Source organism: Capricornis sumatraensis, chromosome 2, assembly GCF_032405125.1.
Source record: "Capricornis sumatraensis isolate serow.1 chromosome 2, serow.2, whole genome shotgun sequence".
Lineage (NCBI taxonomy): Eukaryota > Metazoa > Chordata > Mammalia > Artiodactyla > Bovidae > Capricornis > Capricornis sumatraensis.
Genome location: NC_091070.1, coordinates 144,734,464 through 144,750,913, shown reverse-complemented (window position 1 = coordinate 144,750,913; position 16,450 = coordinate 144,734,464). Strand labels below are relative to the sequence as shown.

General features: G+C 39.3%; 1 pseudogene; it reads left to right on the top strand.

The window, feature by feature from the left end:
- Positions 1 to 676: 676 nt before the first annotated feature.
- LOC138069559 (elongation factor 2-like) lies at positions 677 to 1,448 on the top strand (annotated as a pseudogene).
- Positions 1,449 to 16,450: the final 15,002 nt, after the last annotated feature.

Genomic DNA, 16,450 nt, shown 5'->3' with positions numbered 1-16,450 from the left:
TGTTTTTAAAACAATTGTTCAATTTATATGTTTCTGCAAAAAGAAGCAAGCATTCCAATTCTCTTCAAAGTTAGCACCAGGTCCCCAGCTCTCACTCAGATGGCTGGAGACAGAAATACATAGTTTGGAATGTCATCCAGTGATATTTTCTAATTTAAGGATTGATATAAACACACTGTCTTCTTATTTTTCTGGCCCTTGGAAATACTTCTCTTTAGTGACAGAGTGCTTTGAACTCTGCCAGGCTTGATCCATTTCTCCTAGTTTATGAGAAAAGTAAAATCAACAAAATTCTCTAGACTGTATATTTTCAGGAATAGCAATTGCTCCAACATTTCTCTTAGATTTGCAAGACAGCAAGAACCGACTTCCCAACAAACTGGCTTCTTAATTTCATCTTGTTCTGACAGTAAAAGAACAATGAACTCAGTGATGCTGAAGCAACACTCAATCACAGAAAAGAAAATTTTAGTGACCATTCTGTCACTCATTGAGCTAGGCTCAAGACTAATGAATTTCTGCCCTACAGTGAAACACTTGCTCTTATGTAAGAGTAACTCCTGATGTTTAACTCATGCAATCTTGCCAAGTAACATAAGGATCAACTTATGAAAGGATATTTTTATATCAGTTGTTTTCATTTTTATTTTGTCTTCAAGTGCTCCATGTAGAGAAAATGAAAAAAAAAAAGTGGGCCACCAAGGAGGGGGCGCTGTGCGAGGAGAATATGCGGGGCATGCGCTTTGACGTCCATGATGTGACGCTGCACGCTGATGCCATCCACCGTGGGGGTGGCCAGATCATCCCCACAGCTCGGCACTGCCTGTATGCCAGTGTGCTGACTGCCCAGCCCCGGCTCATGGAGCGCATCTATCTTGTGGAGATCCAGTGTCCGGAACAAGTGGTTGGTGGTATCTACGGTGTCCTGAACAGAAAGCGGGGCCACGTCTTTGAGGAGACCCAGGTGGCCGGCACTCCCATGTTTGTTGTGAAGGCCTACCTCCCTGTCAATGAGTCCTTTGGCTTCACCGCTGACCTGAGGTCCAACACGGGTGGCCAGGCCTTCCCCCAGTGTGTGTTCGACCACTGACAGATCCTGCCCGGTGACCCCTTTGACAACACCAGCCGCCCCAGTCAGGTGGTGGCGGAGACACGCAAGCGCAAAGGCCTGAAGGAAGGGATCCCAGCCTTGGACAACTTCCTGGACAAGTTGTAGGTGGCCTCTGCTTAGCCTGCCACTGGGTGGGACTTGGCGCGGCCCCTGCGCCCAGGGACAAGTGACCACAGCAACAAGCCCCCACATTCTCCACAACACCTCGAGGCTGTCCAGACCCAGTAATGCTCTGCCTGACAGGTTTCTGGGGCCCACTTCGTGCCATCATTCAACATGAACACTTGATGCTGTTTCTTTCGATATTTATTTCCAGATTTTAGGGGCAACAAGTGCCCTCGGAGCAGGGACTTATCTGGCCGGTGGGAATGGGGGAGGGGATGGGACAACCAATACTTTTTTGTTGAGAGGGAAACTTAATGTCAAAAAGTTAAAAATAAACGCATTAAGAGGTTTATTTGGGTAAATGGCCCCTAGTGGATTTTCCTCCAGAAGGGGCAAGAAACAAGCGAGTAGATGTTCTCTTTGGACAGAAGCTAAAAGGCAGGAAACCCCGCCCGCACAGTGTCACTGAGCACCTCCAGCTGTATTAGTGCCATTGGAATAATAAACTCAACATGGTGGAAAAAAAAAAAAAGAAGTTGGATGTAACCATCCCATTTTTCTCCACTAAATTGCCAATTTTCTAAAATTACAAGTCTTCCTTTACTTTCCCTTTTTTATTCCTCTTGGAATCTGTCTTCTGGACCCAATCATTGGGGCCTGAGGGTCATCACACACTTTCTGATTCCCTATTGTTACCTTTTGGGCTTTCCCAGTGGCTCAGACGGTAGAGTCTGCCTGCAATACGGCAGACCAGGGTTGGATCCATGGGTCGGGAAGATCCCCTGGAGGAGGAAATGGCAACCCACTCCAGTATTCTTGCCTAAAAAAACCCCATGGACAGAGGAGCCTGGCAGGCTACGGTCCATGTGGTCACAGAGTTGGACATGACTGAATGAGCATACACACAATCTATTCTCACCTTCTATATTTTCCTGATGAGACTATTAAATACAAGCATACAATTCAGAACATTGCTAAGACATTTCCTAATGTATCATCTTTGTTAGTTTCAGGAAATATATATCTGCAGACTGTTTACTGATAGAAATACAACCTGCTTCATTAGCTTGTTTTGTTGTTTCTGTGACACAGTGATGGCTCCTGGAAGCCCTACAGAATGTGGGATTTTATTCTGATACTATATATCTAGCACTTGCACTGTGGAAAGGACAGTAATTCCCATTAGGACCAGAAAAACCTGAGGTTAAGCTTACACCAAAATCTGAACTTTACTTTAAAGAAAGGTGGCAGCTTCCAAATTCAGCACAAAGTGGGAGTGTCAAGTTGCTGCAGAAACTGCTGTCCTCTGGAGACTGATGACCAGTATGATCCCAGAAGCAATTTTTTATTCTCATGAGATGGCTTGCTAAGATATTTCTGAGAAGAAGCGGTGGGGTTGCATAAAAACATGCTCTTTTGCTTCCTGGTAACTACTTGCAGAAGTTGGTAGGAGTCAATGAGACCAGACACAGAGCAGGAATTCAGATGGCCTTCCCTGGACAGAGGATCCTGGTGGACTACAGTCCAAGGGGTTGCAAAGAGTCAGACATGACTGAGAGACTCACACAGACACAGCCATTGAATTAGTGGCTGTAGAAGATATCAGTGGCTTATCCAGGAAGAGGGATATTTCATGGGTGAAGCTTTGGTCTGCTTCTATTATATTCATGTTCACTCCCTAAATGCAGGATGAGCATCACAAATAGAAACCACTCCCGGGTATTCCAAGGGTAAAACTTAGTTCCAACCTAAAACTTTCAAAAGTGTTATATGCTCATCTAGCAGTGACATCAGCAAGGCTGAGAAAAATAAAATGTCATTTCTCCTTTAGGGAAACCAGCTCTATTTCCTTCTACACCATAGAGAATGGTATTAACCCTAAACAGCACATAATGTTTAAAGAATGGAGGAATAAACTATAGTTTTTGCTACCAGCAGCCTTCATATATAATTCCTATGGTGTTGTCCTACAATCACCTATTTCAGAATTACCAATGTGGTTACTAAAAATGCAGATTTCTGGTTCATGCACCAGACTGTGAATCAGCATCCATGTGTGTTCATACCCAGGCACACACATGTCCTGCAAGCTTCCCCTGTTAATTCTACTTCACGCTCTTAGAGTTTGGAGACCATGACTCCATCGAAGAGGAACAATGGTTAAATCTGCCACTGTCTAGCCTTGTAAATTTTAGCATTTTACTTAAAATTCATATAATATGATCTACTCTGCTAGCCAACAGATTCATTAATTTTGAGAAATAAGAGAGAAGAGCCCAAGGTGTCATGTCAGATAGAGGTATAATTACCTGGAAGAGACTAGTGTGGTGACCTACACCAGCTAAACTGCCTGAAGGCAGCGGTGTGCAGAGACAAATGTTGAGGTAACATGGCTTTTTTAAATGTACTCAGGGGAAAGCATTTTAATTTTATAAAATGTTAACTTGGCTTTTCATGTTATGCTATCTCTTGCCTTCATCCCATAAATTTGGGTAGACTAATGTCTAATATCTATACATTTTCATGAGGAGGAAGAATGCGATTTACCAAAGATTCGTGGGTTCTGCCTATTTAATATATTCTGCACAATTAAAATGTCTAGGGAAGAGCTTGAGCTACCACAAATGAGAAACGGTATAAACATTTGAATGTTGCTACAGACTAAACTAATGAATATTTTACTCTCAACAGCTGCTTCATAATCCTTCTGCCTAAAAGCCATGAGATTACTAAATGCAATTTCACCTTCTCTGGGGCTTTGCACTCTTGTATATGTAAGAGCCAAATCTCTTTGGTATTCTACTAATAAAACAAAAGGCAGCAAAAGCAGCCATAATTGAAGTCTCTGAGACTAAGTAAATCCCAAACCTGTTCATGTGCTCTTTCCTGCTACAACATCCAGTTCAAAACTGGGCCTGCAATGTCCTTTTGATTCTGGGAGAGCTCCTGGGATGAAGGAACTCAGTGGCCACTAACTCTAATGTAGATATGCTGGGAAGTGACATGCACTCAGTTTAGAAAAAATGATTCAATAAAAGAGCACATTTTTAATAATAATAGAAAACATGTATTGATTATGTGACTGGCCTTAAAATGTCATCCCATTTCATTCTCACAACACCTCTATGATGTAGATATTCTCTCCATTTTCTTAGAGAAGACTAAGGCCTGTGATGAATGTCACAGTGTGTGTGCTAAAACTCATATTAGGCAGTCAACCAAGGTTTACTTGGCTCCAGATGTCATAAGTTTAGTTATTACAAAAAGATAAACCTGATGGCATTAATGGATCTATCTTTGTTAGCAAATGAATTCTTTGAATTAAATCAGATTTCTCTGTTAGTCATTGTTATTTTTCTTTCAAATCTAGGAATCATCCTAATTTAAGGGACTATACCTTTAAGGCATGTAGTAAGGTGGTCAGCAAGTATTTGTTGGATGTCCCCCCAGTACTTAGAGGACCTGTCAGGTATTTTAAACCCCAAACTCTCTTCCTTATGATGAATAAACATCAGTATTATTCTCACATGAGTTGCTCAGCAATTCCTTATAGGTAACGTCACGATTTGCAATTATAAAAACATAGCTTATACATTATTTTTGAAAGAGTGTGAAGTTAAGGGGTGGTCTGTCAGACCAGGCTCACTTCTGACACCAACTGCAAGTTCAATAATTTACTATAAAGACTCAGAGAAATCACTGGAATCTCTTACACTCATGATTATGATTTAGGATATAGACTGTGTTGTTGTTACTAAGCCATGTCCACCTCTCTGCAACTCCAAGGACTGTAGCCTGCCAGGCTCCTCTGTCCATGAGCTTTCCCAGACAAGAATACTGTAGCGGGTTGCCATTTCCTTCTTCAGGGGATCTTCCCAATCCAGGGATCAAACCCACATCTCTTGCACTGGCAGGCAGATTCTTTACCATTGAGCCACCAGGGAAGCTCCAAGGATACAGATTAAGTTAGGTTTAAAGATACAGTTAAAATCAGCCAAGAGAAGAGGCACATAGCACAGAATGAAGGAGAGATTCCAACGGCTTCAAGTTGCTTTATCTTCATGGAGTCATGGAAGGCATTATTTTCCTAGCAACAGTGTATGATTATACACATGGAATATTGCCAACTAAGTAGTGGTGTCAAGAGTCTTTACCTGAGCTCGATGGTTTACCATCTACATAGGTGTCCTCTATTTCCAGACACTGGCGGTCAAGCTGATACCATATGACTCAAAGTTTCTACCATAAATATCATTGTTAGACTGTTTGGCATATCCCAAAACCCTCAATCACACAAAGACACTACTCTGAGGCATGGCATTGCAAGGGCTTAGAGATTACCTCCCAGAAGCTGAAGGGAGAAGGCAGCCCTCTCTTGGGCAAGGCGCAATTCATCACTACACAAAGGGTGTAAAGAAAACCCAAGGTTTTTCAAGAATACTATTTTTGCTTGCACTCTGATATATTTTCCAATGTAGAAAACTTTGTGCCAAGATATGAATGTGAACATCATCTTCCAGCCATGTTGTTACTTCATGAAAACTGTATTTAAAAAAAAAAATAGAGCTAACTTGGAGGGCAGCCAAGAACTGCAAGTGTAAGAATATATTAGCAAGCTATTTTAGAGAACAATGTGCAATAATAACTATACCATGTGATCAAATTAGATAATCTAAACATGGAGGTAGGTTTTAGAATTTCTTTAGCTTGGGATTCTGCCCAACAACTAGACTTTGAAATCAGGCCTCTCCTGCATAGTTGTGCCCCAAATCAATCTTCTTCTTAATTCTACCACCTTTTCCTCCGCCATTCCAGACTCCTCGCTATTCATTCTTTTGGCTATCAAGTAAATAGGTGTTTGTCCATCTGGAAGTGCAAGTTTTCCTCCATTCTGAGCATTTCCAAATATGCTGAAGTCTCAAAGGCTTATGTGTTGTTCCAGTTATTTTAATGATTAGGTTTTTGAGTTGAAAGCAACTTAATTCCAATTAATTTGAACAAAACACACACACACACACACATGCAGACTCCCTTGTAATTTCTGTTGATTAAGCCACCCAGTATGTGTTACTTTGTATCAGCAGTCCTAGCAAACTAATATAGACTAAGTATGTATTTCTGGCCATTTAAATATCATGTTTCATAGTTGACTCATCTGGTTGGTCAAACTACAGTACAGGTCACAAAAAGAATTTTCTCCTTATTATATGCAACTTCAGACTCTTATTACCATTCATTACTATTCATTACCATTCATCAGCCTACACTTATTGGTTTCTATGGTCATCATAGGTTTTATCCTGTGTGGCAGGTAAATGTGATTACCATGAGATTCTAGGCTAATTAGTCATGTTAGACCTAAAATCCTTAATTTCAAATATTGTACTTTGCAGACCCATATTTGTATTAGATTCTTTTAATAGAGCCCAACTTTGTTTTAAAAAATCCATCTTTTGATTCATTTTTATATTCTCCTTTATTTTTAACACATTAGGATTATTTTGAACTCAACATACTAAATTCAATATTTATATCACCTCTAGGTCCTTATTTATTTTCTGTTTTATCTCTTATTTGCTCTTTTTCTGCTTATTTGCATGTCTAATACATTTTTAAGTGGTGCTAGTGGTAAAGAACCCACCTGCCACTATAGGAGACATGAGACCCAGATTCGATCCTTGGTGGAGGAGATACCTTGGAGGAGGAAATGGCAATCCACTCTAGCATTGCCTGGGAAATCCCATGGATACGAGAGCCTAGTGGGCTACAGTCCATAGGGTTGCAAATAGTCGGATATAACTGAAGTGACTTACCACAGACATCATAAATGATACATTGTAGAAGTTCTGAAAAATATCATATTTTAGAGAATGTCAATTATTTTATTTGACAAGCAATTAAATTGGACTTCCCTAGAGCTCAGATGGAGAAGGCAATGGCACCCCACTCCAGTACTCTTGCCTGGAAAATCCCATGGACGGAAGAGCCTGGTAGGCTGCAGTCCATGGGGTTGCTAAGAGTTGGACACGACTGAGTGACTTCACTTTCAATTTTCACTTTCATGCATTGGAGAAGGAAATGAACCCATTCCAGTGTTCTTGCCTGGAGAATCCCATGGATGGGGGAGCCTGGTGGGCTGCCGTCCATGGGGTCGCACAGAGTCGGACACGACTGAAGCGACTTAGCAGCAGCAGCAGCATAGCTCAAATGGTGAAGAATCTGCCAGCAATGCAGGAGATCTGGGTTCAATCCCTGCATCAGGGAGATCCCTTGAAGAAGGAAATGGCAATCCACTCCAGTATTCTTGCCTGTAGAATCCCTTGGACAGGGGAGCCTGGTGAGCTGCAGTCCATATGGGTCACAAAGAGTCGGACATGACTAAGTGACCAGCACACAAGCAATTAAATTGCTTAAGGATCTCCCTGATCCTCCCACAACTTGATTCTAGTCTTTGTTAGTGTGAGTCTGTCTCACTTTTGCCCTTTCTCCTAGAGTCTAGCACTCAAAGCATACGCCTAGCATTCTCCCAACTTTTAGGATGTGATGTTTCAACAACAATGACAACAAGCCCAAGATATTCATCAGTTGGACCTAAACTTTAATGTCCTGAAAACTGCGAAACCTCTGAAATTACTGATTATATTTTAGCCTCCCTGCAGTTTTCTCTGCTCCATCTCTTGAAATTATATTCTGTGAAAGCACAGCTTTATGAGATAGCCAAAGACTCAGTGTGAATTTTTATGTAGATTTTTGAAGCTCCTTCTCTAAAGCTCTCTCCTGTCTAATACCATATCTCTCAAATCCTAATCATTAGTGTAACTCAAAATAGACTCCCTGTTTCCTCTGCCAGCAAAACTTCTGTTTTCTTCTTGGGCTGTTCCCCCATATAGTGATTTGGAAATTGCACCCAGGAAGAAACCAGGGGGCATCGAGGATATAGCTCACGTGCTTCCCTTTTTCAGAGTTCTTAGTTTTGCATAGGTTGATGCCCATTTCCTGCACATAATTGTTTTATATATTTTTTCCATATTTATATACATTCTGGTGGAAGGAAAAGTCTGATACAAACTGTTCAATCATGGCCAAATTTTAAGGTCATGCATAAAATTCTTCAGTACAGAGTTAAGTGTTCATGATTCATCTCCTTGCTTTTCCATATCCCCTTCTCTCTTCTATTTCTAGATCTTACTAACTATAACATAATAAAAGTATATTCCCAGTGGATACTTCCAATAATAACTATAGACCTGCTGTTCGAAGAATCAACACACTGTCATCCTAGAGAAGAAAACTTATAATACCTTGACAGAAGGAATTCTAATCAATGAATAAATTGATACTTAGATTTCCTACCTACTGTGATGCTCTGGGAAATATGAATTATAAACAGCTTTCATCATTGCCTAATTACTTAAATGCAACCTTATGGAAAGATATAACCAGACAAAGAATAAAGACAATAGTACAAACACATCATGGAGGTACAAAGTCGATTTCTTAGGTTAAGTTCTAGGTCTAAGGTTAGCAAACTCTATGTAGCTTCCCAGATTTGCATATCCCATGAAGAGGCACACTTTGGCCAGCCACACATCCTTCAGTTTTATTCCAGGGTGAGGACACTGATCTCAGGTCCTCTCGTCTTTTCAGAAAGGATGGGTGTAGAGAGAAGACATCCACACTGAGTAGAAAGAATCCTGGTCTTCACAGTTGGAGAGACAGGCTTTTTGTTCTCAGATGCCAATTGCCAGGTAAGCTTGCACATGCATGTGCTCACAGCTGGAGACCTTGAAGCTCTCCTGGACAAAGCAGCTAGTCAACCCGATAGAGAAAACTGGAGTGCCTCTCCGTAGATAGCAACTGCCAATGGGTTATTATTTCACTGTTATCATGAAGGCTTTTTATAGCAGGATCTTTGTTTCTGGTTCAGATACAAGTACCTCTAGGAGAGGCATTATGGGTTAGTCAGTTACACTCAGAATGATGCCTGTCTTGGTCCCTTTTCTAATGATTTGTTTTGCTAGTTTAGAGACCGTGGGCAAATTCCATGGGCTATGTAAGGAAAGTCAATAGAAAGACAGACAAAGGAATATGCAGAAAGAGGTTTGGAGGCTTGAGGAAATAGCTTCAGATCAAGCCATTTGAGGTCCTACTGACATATCTGGGTGTTCATATTGACATCTTATTAAGAGCATATGGGTATAAGTAGTATTGTATATCTCACTTAACACAGGGGTTTTCAATTTGGGCCTACACAGAAGAACTGCCTAAGAAGATTTTAAAACTCTAGGTGTCCTAACTATATCCCAAACCAATTACATCCGAGATGCTGGAAATAGGGCCCAGCAAGCTGTGATTTTTAAATCTCTACAGGTGATTCCAATAGCAGCCAAGTTTGTGAATCATTTACTTACATTCTCTTGGCTTCAACTCTCTTCTGTAAAAATAAACATCCGTTAGATGGTCCCTGAATGTCCTTCCAGTCCAAGGTCTTCAACTCCATATTCTTCCAGGGAAAAATTTCCTTTAGTCAGTCTTCTGCTTTCTTTGCTCATAAAACTTGAGGAAAACCCAATGAGATGATTTTTGCTTTAGTTTTGTACAAATCTTCTCCAAACATTACATTGTTTCATAAGATGTTTGCCATCTTTTCTTACCTAGTCATTTATCACAGGAAAAGGAGAAAGAGCTATTATCGGTCCAAAGATAATCACGAGCCTGACATGAAATATTTCATAAAAATAAACATTTTAGAAGTGGGATGAACCCCTTTGCAAACACAAGGAAGCACTAGTCTCTTGACAACTTACTATTGCAAAAATTGTGTGTAAGTGGTTTCATAATTAACAGGTCTGTACTTCGTATATATAAAACAAACTGTTTTCCTTTTAAAAATGAAGTATAGTTGATTTACAAAGTTGTATTAATTACTGCTGTACAGCAAAGTGATTCAGTTATACATATATGTTTTTTTAATATTCTTTTCCATTATGGTGTATCAGCAAAACTGCTTTCATGACTCCTTTGCAGAAGACTTTGAGGCCTCTTGTTTAAGTCCTGCCAGTGCTCAGTTCTCCTCCTTTCACTCTCCTCCAGAGCAGATGTGTGATGGTAAATGCCGTGACTGGCCACATGAGCCTTTATGGGAAGGCTCTGGGAGGAAGAAAACCTGGAGGCAGGCCCTTCTCCACAGCACATTCACCTGCTGTGAGTCATTCAGTCCACATCAGTCATTTTTAGTCACAGCTCTTCCCCTCTCACAGATGTGTTATATAAGAACTGTATCATGTGTAAGACACCCCAAGGTGCCGTAAAGCAAGAAATTGAATAAATATAGAATGTTTACCTTGCCAGAAGGCAGCATCTCAGCATTCAAAAGGGAGATACCAAGCCACCTGCTAAGGTCAAGTGGCTTATAATCTAAAGCAAATGGCCTCTGTTCGAGACAAATAGTGTAACATCTTCCGCCCCCCAAAATCTTCAGTCTGGTCCAGCCACATTCTCCTTACACATATCTGCATATTTAGGCCTTCCCACCTTGTTCACAGCTTTCCTGATGGCTCATTGGTAAAGAACCCACCCGCCAATGCAGGAGATGTGGGTTCAATCTCTGGGTTAGGAAGATCCTCTGGAGAAGGAAATGTAACCCATTCCAGTATTCTCGCCTGGGAAATCCCATGGACAGAGGAGCCTGGTGGGCTACAGTTCACAGTGTTACAAAAGAGTTGGACACGACTTAGCAGCTAAAACAATGCCACCACCACTCTTGTTTACCATTTTGCTCCACCAGCAAGATCTTCAGTCTTTATTATTCTGCTTTCACTTCATTTTTCTGCCCTGTCTGTCCTGATCCCTCAGACCTAGCTCCCACCATGGAAATCATAACTTAATCATAGCCCCAAGTAGATGTGTTCATCTCCGGTTACACTTTTATGGCTCTCTCAGTCTCAGACCTTGTCATTTAATCCCTTGCAATTGGACTCTTCAAATGGTAGTCATTTATCTGACTGGGTTAAACTACTATACATAAAAATATGTACAACCTGTCATTCAAGTTCCAATTTACTTAATAGCACCTACCATTGTTCAGCATTTACAGTGTACCAAGATCTAAACTAAATGTTATTCATACATTATTTTCCATAATTCTTCCAAATTATCTGCAAAATAAATTTTGTTAACCCAGTTGAGTAGAAGACAACCAAAGCTTGGAGAGGTAAAATAACTTGCTCAGGATCACAAAGCCTGGATTCAAACGCAGGCCTGCCTTGATCTAAAGCTGATGCTATTACTCACTACACTGCACTTGTTCCTCTTGCTCGCATCAACCTCCATGAAACATTTTCCTTGATTCCACAATAGAGCAATGTCTCCCAATCTAAACCAAACTCCCCTTCAGAACATATCTTGGCATACTTTGTATTGTCTTCATTGCTGTTTGTTTTATATTGCTCTTTAATGGTAAATAAGTATGCTTAATTTCCTTCCCTAAGTATATTATCACTCTACTAAAGCCACAGACCTATTCAAAAAGCCTAAACTAATGCACCCATATTCTGTAGACATACACAAAAACTGGTACTTATAACATGAGTATATGTTGTTGATACCCTTTTATCACTGAGTGTATTTTTATGTACAGTAGACTAACCCAGCCAACAAATTATTCCCATTTGAAGAATGACAAGGCCTGAGTTTGAATGGCCATGAAGGTGTGACCAGAGATGAACACGTTTAATTTTGGGATACTAGATTATGATTTTAAAAGTTGCAGGCATGCTCCATTGCTTCAGTTGTGCCTGACTCTTCACAACTCATTGGAATGTAGCCACCAGCCTTCTCTGTCCATGGGATTCTCCAGACGAGAATACTGGAGTGAGTTGCCATGCCCTTCAGGGGATCTTCCAACCCAGGGATCGAACCCATGTCTCCTGCGTTGCAGGAGGATTCTTTACCACTGAGCCATCAGGGAAGTCCTTTAAAGTTGATGTGAGCCATCAAAATTTAACAAAGCATTCCTTTCCCATAATGTAAAAAATAATGTCTGCTAAAATATTGACATTAGTATTCTAAATATGTATGAGTCATAATAGTTCCCAATCAGCTATTAATAGTTACTAGTGTCTTCTTTGTACAGAATGTTTCCATAGCAACATACCACATCAATTTTCCAAAGTAGAATCAGACATAAAATAAACTAACATAGTATTTTACATTTCAAGGATAAGGAACACTAGGTCTATCTATGCAAAGAGATTTTGTGGATTAAAAACAACATATTTAGAAAATTCAGAAGGGAAAGCACTGTAACCAGACAAACTTAGAAAATGGAGGAAAAACTTTTAGTTTGAACAAAGTAGATAAAGTTTTAAGAGGTGAGACCAAATTACATAAATGAATACTTATTGATGAAATGAAACAAAACCTGATACTGAGAGATAAAATAAATGGCACCCAGGAGACTCTAACCCCAAAGAGACTTTGTGTACCAACTACAATATAGGTTTCTTAAATACAAGAGGAATAAAGGTTATCTGCTCTGGTTTCCTGATGAAATTACCCCAAAGCTCATTTTTCTAATTCTAAAACTCTTGGCTAAAAATGCTCAATCTCTTATTTGGGAACGCAAATGGAATACACCCAGTGATCATTGTATTTGCTCAGTTGGGAACAAGCCCTGTGTACTTCCTCAGTAATGCACCCTATCTGGGTAATGGGAATATGAAGCCACTACATAGACATCAAAACTGGGAGATGGACCTCACTCTTGTCCACCATTTCACTGTGTTATCACAAAGGGTATTCTTCCATATTTATGAGTTTGCTTCCCTTGGTATAGAAGGAAATACCACCCACTTACTTTCCTTCAAAGTTTTCAGGGATGACTCATAAAAAAGGCTCTTCAGTTTAGCCAGTGCACTAAGGTATTTTCAATAATAAATAATTTTTTTAAGCTTGTAGAAACTTTCATCTGCATAGACACTTATCTAGAATCTCAACTGACCTTTCCTATGCCTTATTCATGCCCCTAAAACTTTTCAGAATTATAGCTGGAGGTTCCCACTGTTTCCTGGCCTCTCTATAGCTATAAATTTTCTAGCCATGTGATCTTACAGTCAACTAGGTTTGGTAAAAGTGCATCCAGATACAGCGTCAAGTGAGCTATGTTCAAATTTCAGCTCTGTCTAATGTTAGCTTCCAAGTGACCCTGACTAAACCAAGCATGTCTCTCAGCCTCAGCATCTTTGTCTATAAAAAGGGGGAAATAATACCTGCCTGCACTTACCCACAGTATTGTATTGAGGCTCAGATTAAAAAGGATGCATAAATGTTGTATAAAGCACCTTTGTAGCAGGATTGTTCGTACTAACTCAAGAGTTTCTCGTAGTCCTTTCTTTCCTATCAGTCAGCAATAACTGTTAAGATTTTCTTCTAGTTTTTTCCTAGAGTATGTATATATGTGTTTAAGTACATGTATAGATATACAAAATACATGCATTTTATTATGATACATGCATGTATTATGACATATGTATGTGCCGCTAGGTTTGGAGGAGGAAATGACAACCAACCCCAGTATTCTTGCCTGGAAAATCTCATTGACACAGGAGCCTGGTGAGCTATAATCCATGGGGTTGCAAAAGAGTTGGGCATGACTTAGCAACTAAACAACAACCCATAGGTTAATAAAAGTTCTCCCAAAGCATGGTTAGTAGCAATTTATGTCTATCATATATTATATATAACAAAGTATGATATATACTCACATATATTTTCAGGTTATTAAAAATTATTTCTTAGCATGGTTAATAATGGCTGCATCTGGAAATATGTTGATTAATAATATTGCCATGTGAATAAACTATAGTTTACTTGATCATTCCCTATTTTTAACTCATTAGGAATACTTGTTCCCAGTTTTTTGTTTGGCTTTGGTTTGCTTTGGTTGTTTTTTGTTGCTGATGTTACTGGGTTTATTTGCTATTACAAATAAGATTTTGGTAAATATTCTGTGCAAAAATCTTTTTATGAATCACTAATTCCACAGAGGTGATTTCTAGAACTGAGATTACTGGATCAAAGGGTATGAACTTTACTAAGGCTTTTGCTAGGATATTGTAAGATATTCTTAAAGTATGGTACTTTCCCACAATATTGAAGTGAGATTTAGATATTCTAAAAGAAAACCAATTTTATAGTAGTCTTGTCAGGATTACCTATTCTAATTATTACCAATAGCATAGGCCAAAAAAAAGCATCTCTTCATTATTTGTTTCATGATTACTAGTGAAATTTGAAAACTCGTCCTGTTTATTGATTTTAATTACTTCTGTGAATTATCTCTTCTCATCCTTATTCCATTTTCAATTTCTTTATTGGCATATAAGTGCTATTTAAGCCTTGAGAAATTAATTTCTCAGTTGTCATAACATACAATTTTCCAGTGCATCATCTACATTTTAATATTGCTCATAATTTTTTACATTGTGAGTTTTTAAGCTTTTAAAATCAAATTTACCTGCCAGTTTCTTCCATTGCTTTCCTTTTTTATATTTTATGAACTAAATAGGGGAAATCTTTCCTGCATCTATATATCAATTCATTCTTTTAACAAAAACAAGTCCTTTGTATTCAGAGACAGCAATCTAGAATAAAGTTAAGGTGTGATGGAACTGATTATTGCTATTTTGCTAGGAAGCCTAGTCTGAAATTTTTAGCAGGAGATTATTAATATTTCTGATGCAGGAAGAACTGGCACCAGCCCAGACACAGCTCTATTTACAGGCCACTCAGATACCTCCTGTGCTGTGGCAGGCAGTCAATGGTGAGCAGCCAGACGTTCTGACACTTGGAAAGAAGTTTTGCATCAGTAAATCGGAAAGTCAGAGGGCATCTGGCTCAGGGCTACTGTCACCAGGGAGAGAATAGGATCAGGAAATAAGACAATACCAAAATCAGTTCTGTTAGAGAAGAATGATTTGTAAGTGTCTCACACGCAGAAGCTATCATTGAAAGGATGACTCTAAGAGTTTTGAGTTCAATTTACCTCCCAATTCTAAGGTTCTCTTGTGTCACTGTTCTCTGACTTTATTTGACTCTGTGCTGAGAAAGGGCAAGCTTCTTGCTTGCAATACATTTAAATTCTACACTTCTGTCTTTAAATACCCTTGAGCAGGCAAATTTGCCTCTTCAGCAGCATGAATGTTATTCGTGCCTAATAAAATTAATAATAATGAATAGTGATTAGTTTCTTACTATGGTTCATACTCTGTTCTCAGGACTTTATATTAATGGAAACCTTCAACCTTCAAAACACTTTGAACTGGCAGGAACTGAAATTTTCTTCTTTTTATAGTTGAAGAAACTGAGGTACATAGAAGTCAACTAACTTGTCCAAGGTCACACAACCACCAAGAAGATGAAACAGGACTTAACACTAAACAGCCTGGTTCCAAAGCTGGTACCCTGATGACAGTCAATGATATTCTGCATTTATTAACATAAATTTTGAGACAAAGTAGTAATTTAATTTTATATGTAGAAAGATAGATACATATATATTTATAAGTATCGAAGATATATAAATATTATTTCCTTGGATACCTGTTTATATTTATTATGGTCAATGGAAGGGGAGAATTAGGAATTAATTAAAGAATTATTGGATTATCTAAGTTCTGACTTTCCCACCTTCCAGTGCTTCCATCAGAAAACAAAACACAGGTTTTTTAGTTTGATGTTAGTTCTGCTGGAGATCAATTTAGAAAGGATACTAGACAATGTAATGATCAGAGTAAGATCAAAGTTACACATCCACCTACAATATTCCTATTATCACCAGTGAAATTGAAAGTGTTAGTCACTCAGTTGTGTCTGACTCTTTGCAGCCCCATGGACTATAGCCCGCCAGGCTTCTCTGTCCATGGGATTCTCCAGACAAGAATACTGGAGTGGGTATCCATTCCCTTCCTCAAGGGCTCTTCCCCACCCAGGGATCAAACCCAGGTCTCCTGCATTGCAGGCAGATTCTTTACTGCCTGAACCACTTCAGAAAAGCCATTATCACCAATGTTTCCCCTACTACCAGCTTAGAGCAGAGAAGTGGATGGTGCAGAGCATGTATGGGTGAATATCCAACAGCTCTCCCTGAGTGAATGATAGAAAAACTCTACCCTGAGATTCACAGACAAACAAACTGTGTTAGGCTTTTCATTCCTCGAAACTACCCACTTTCTG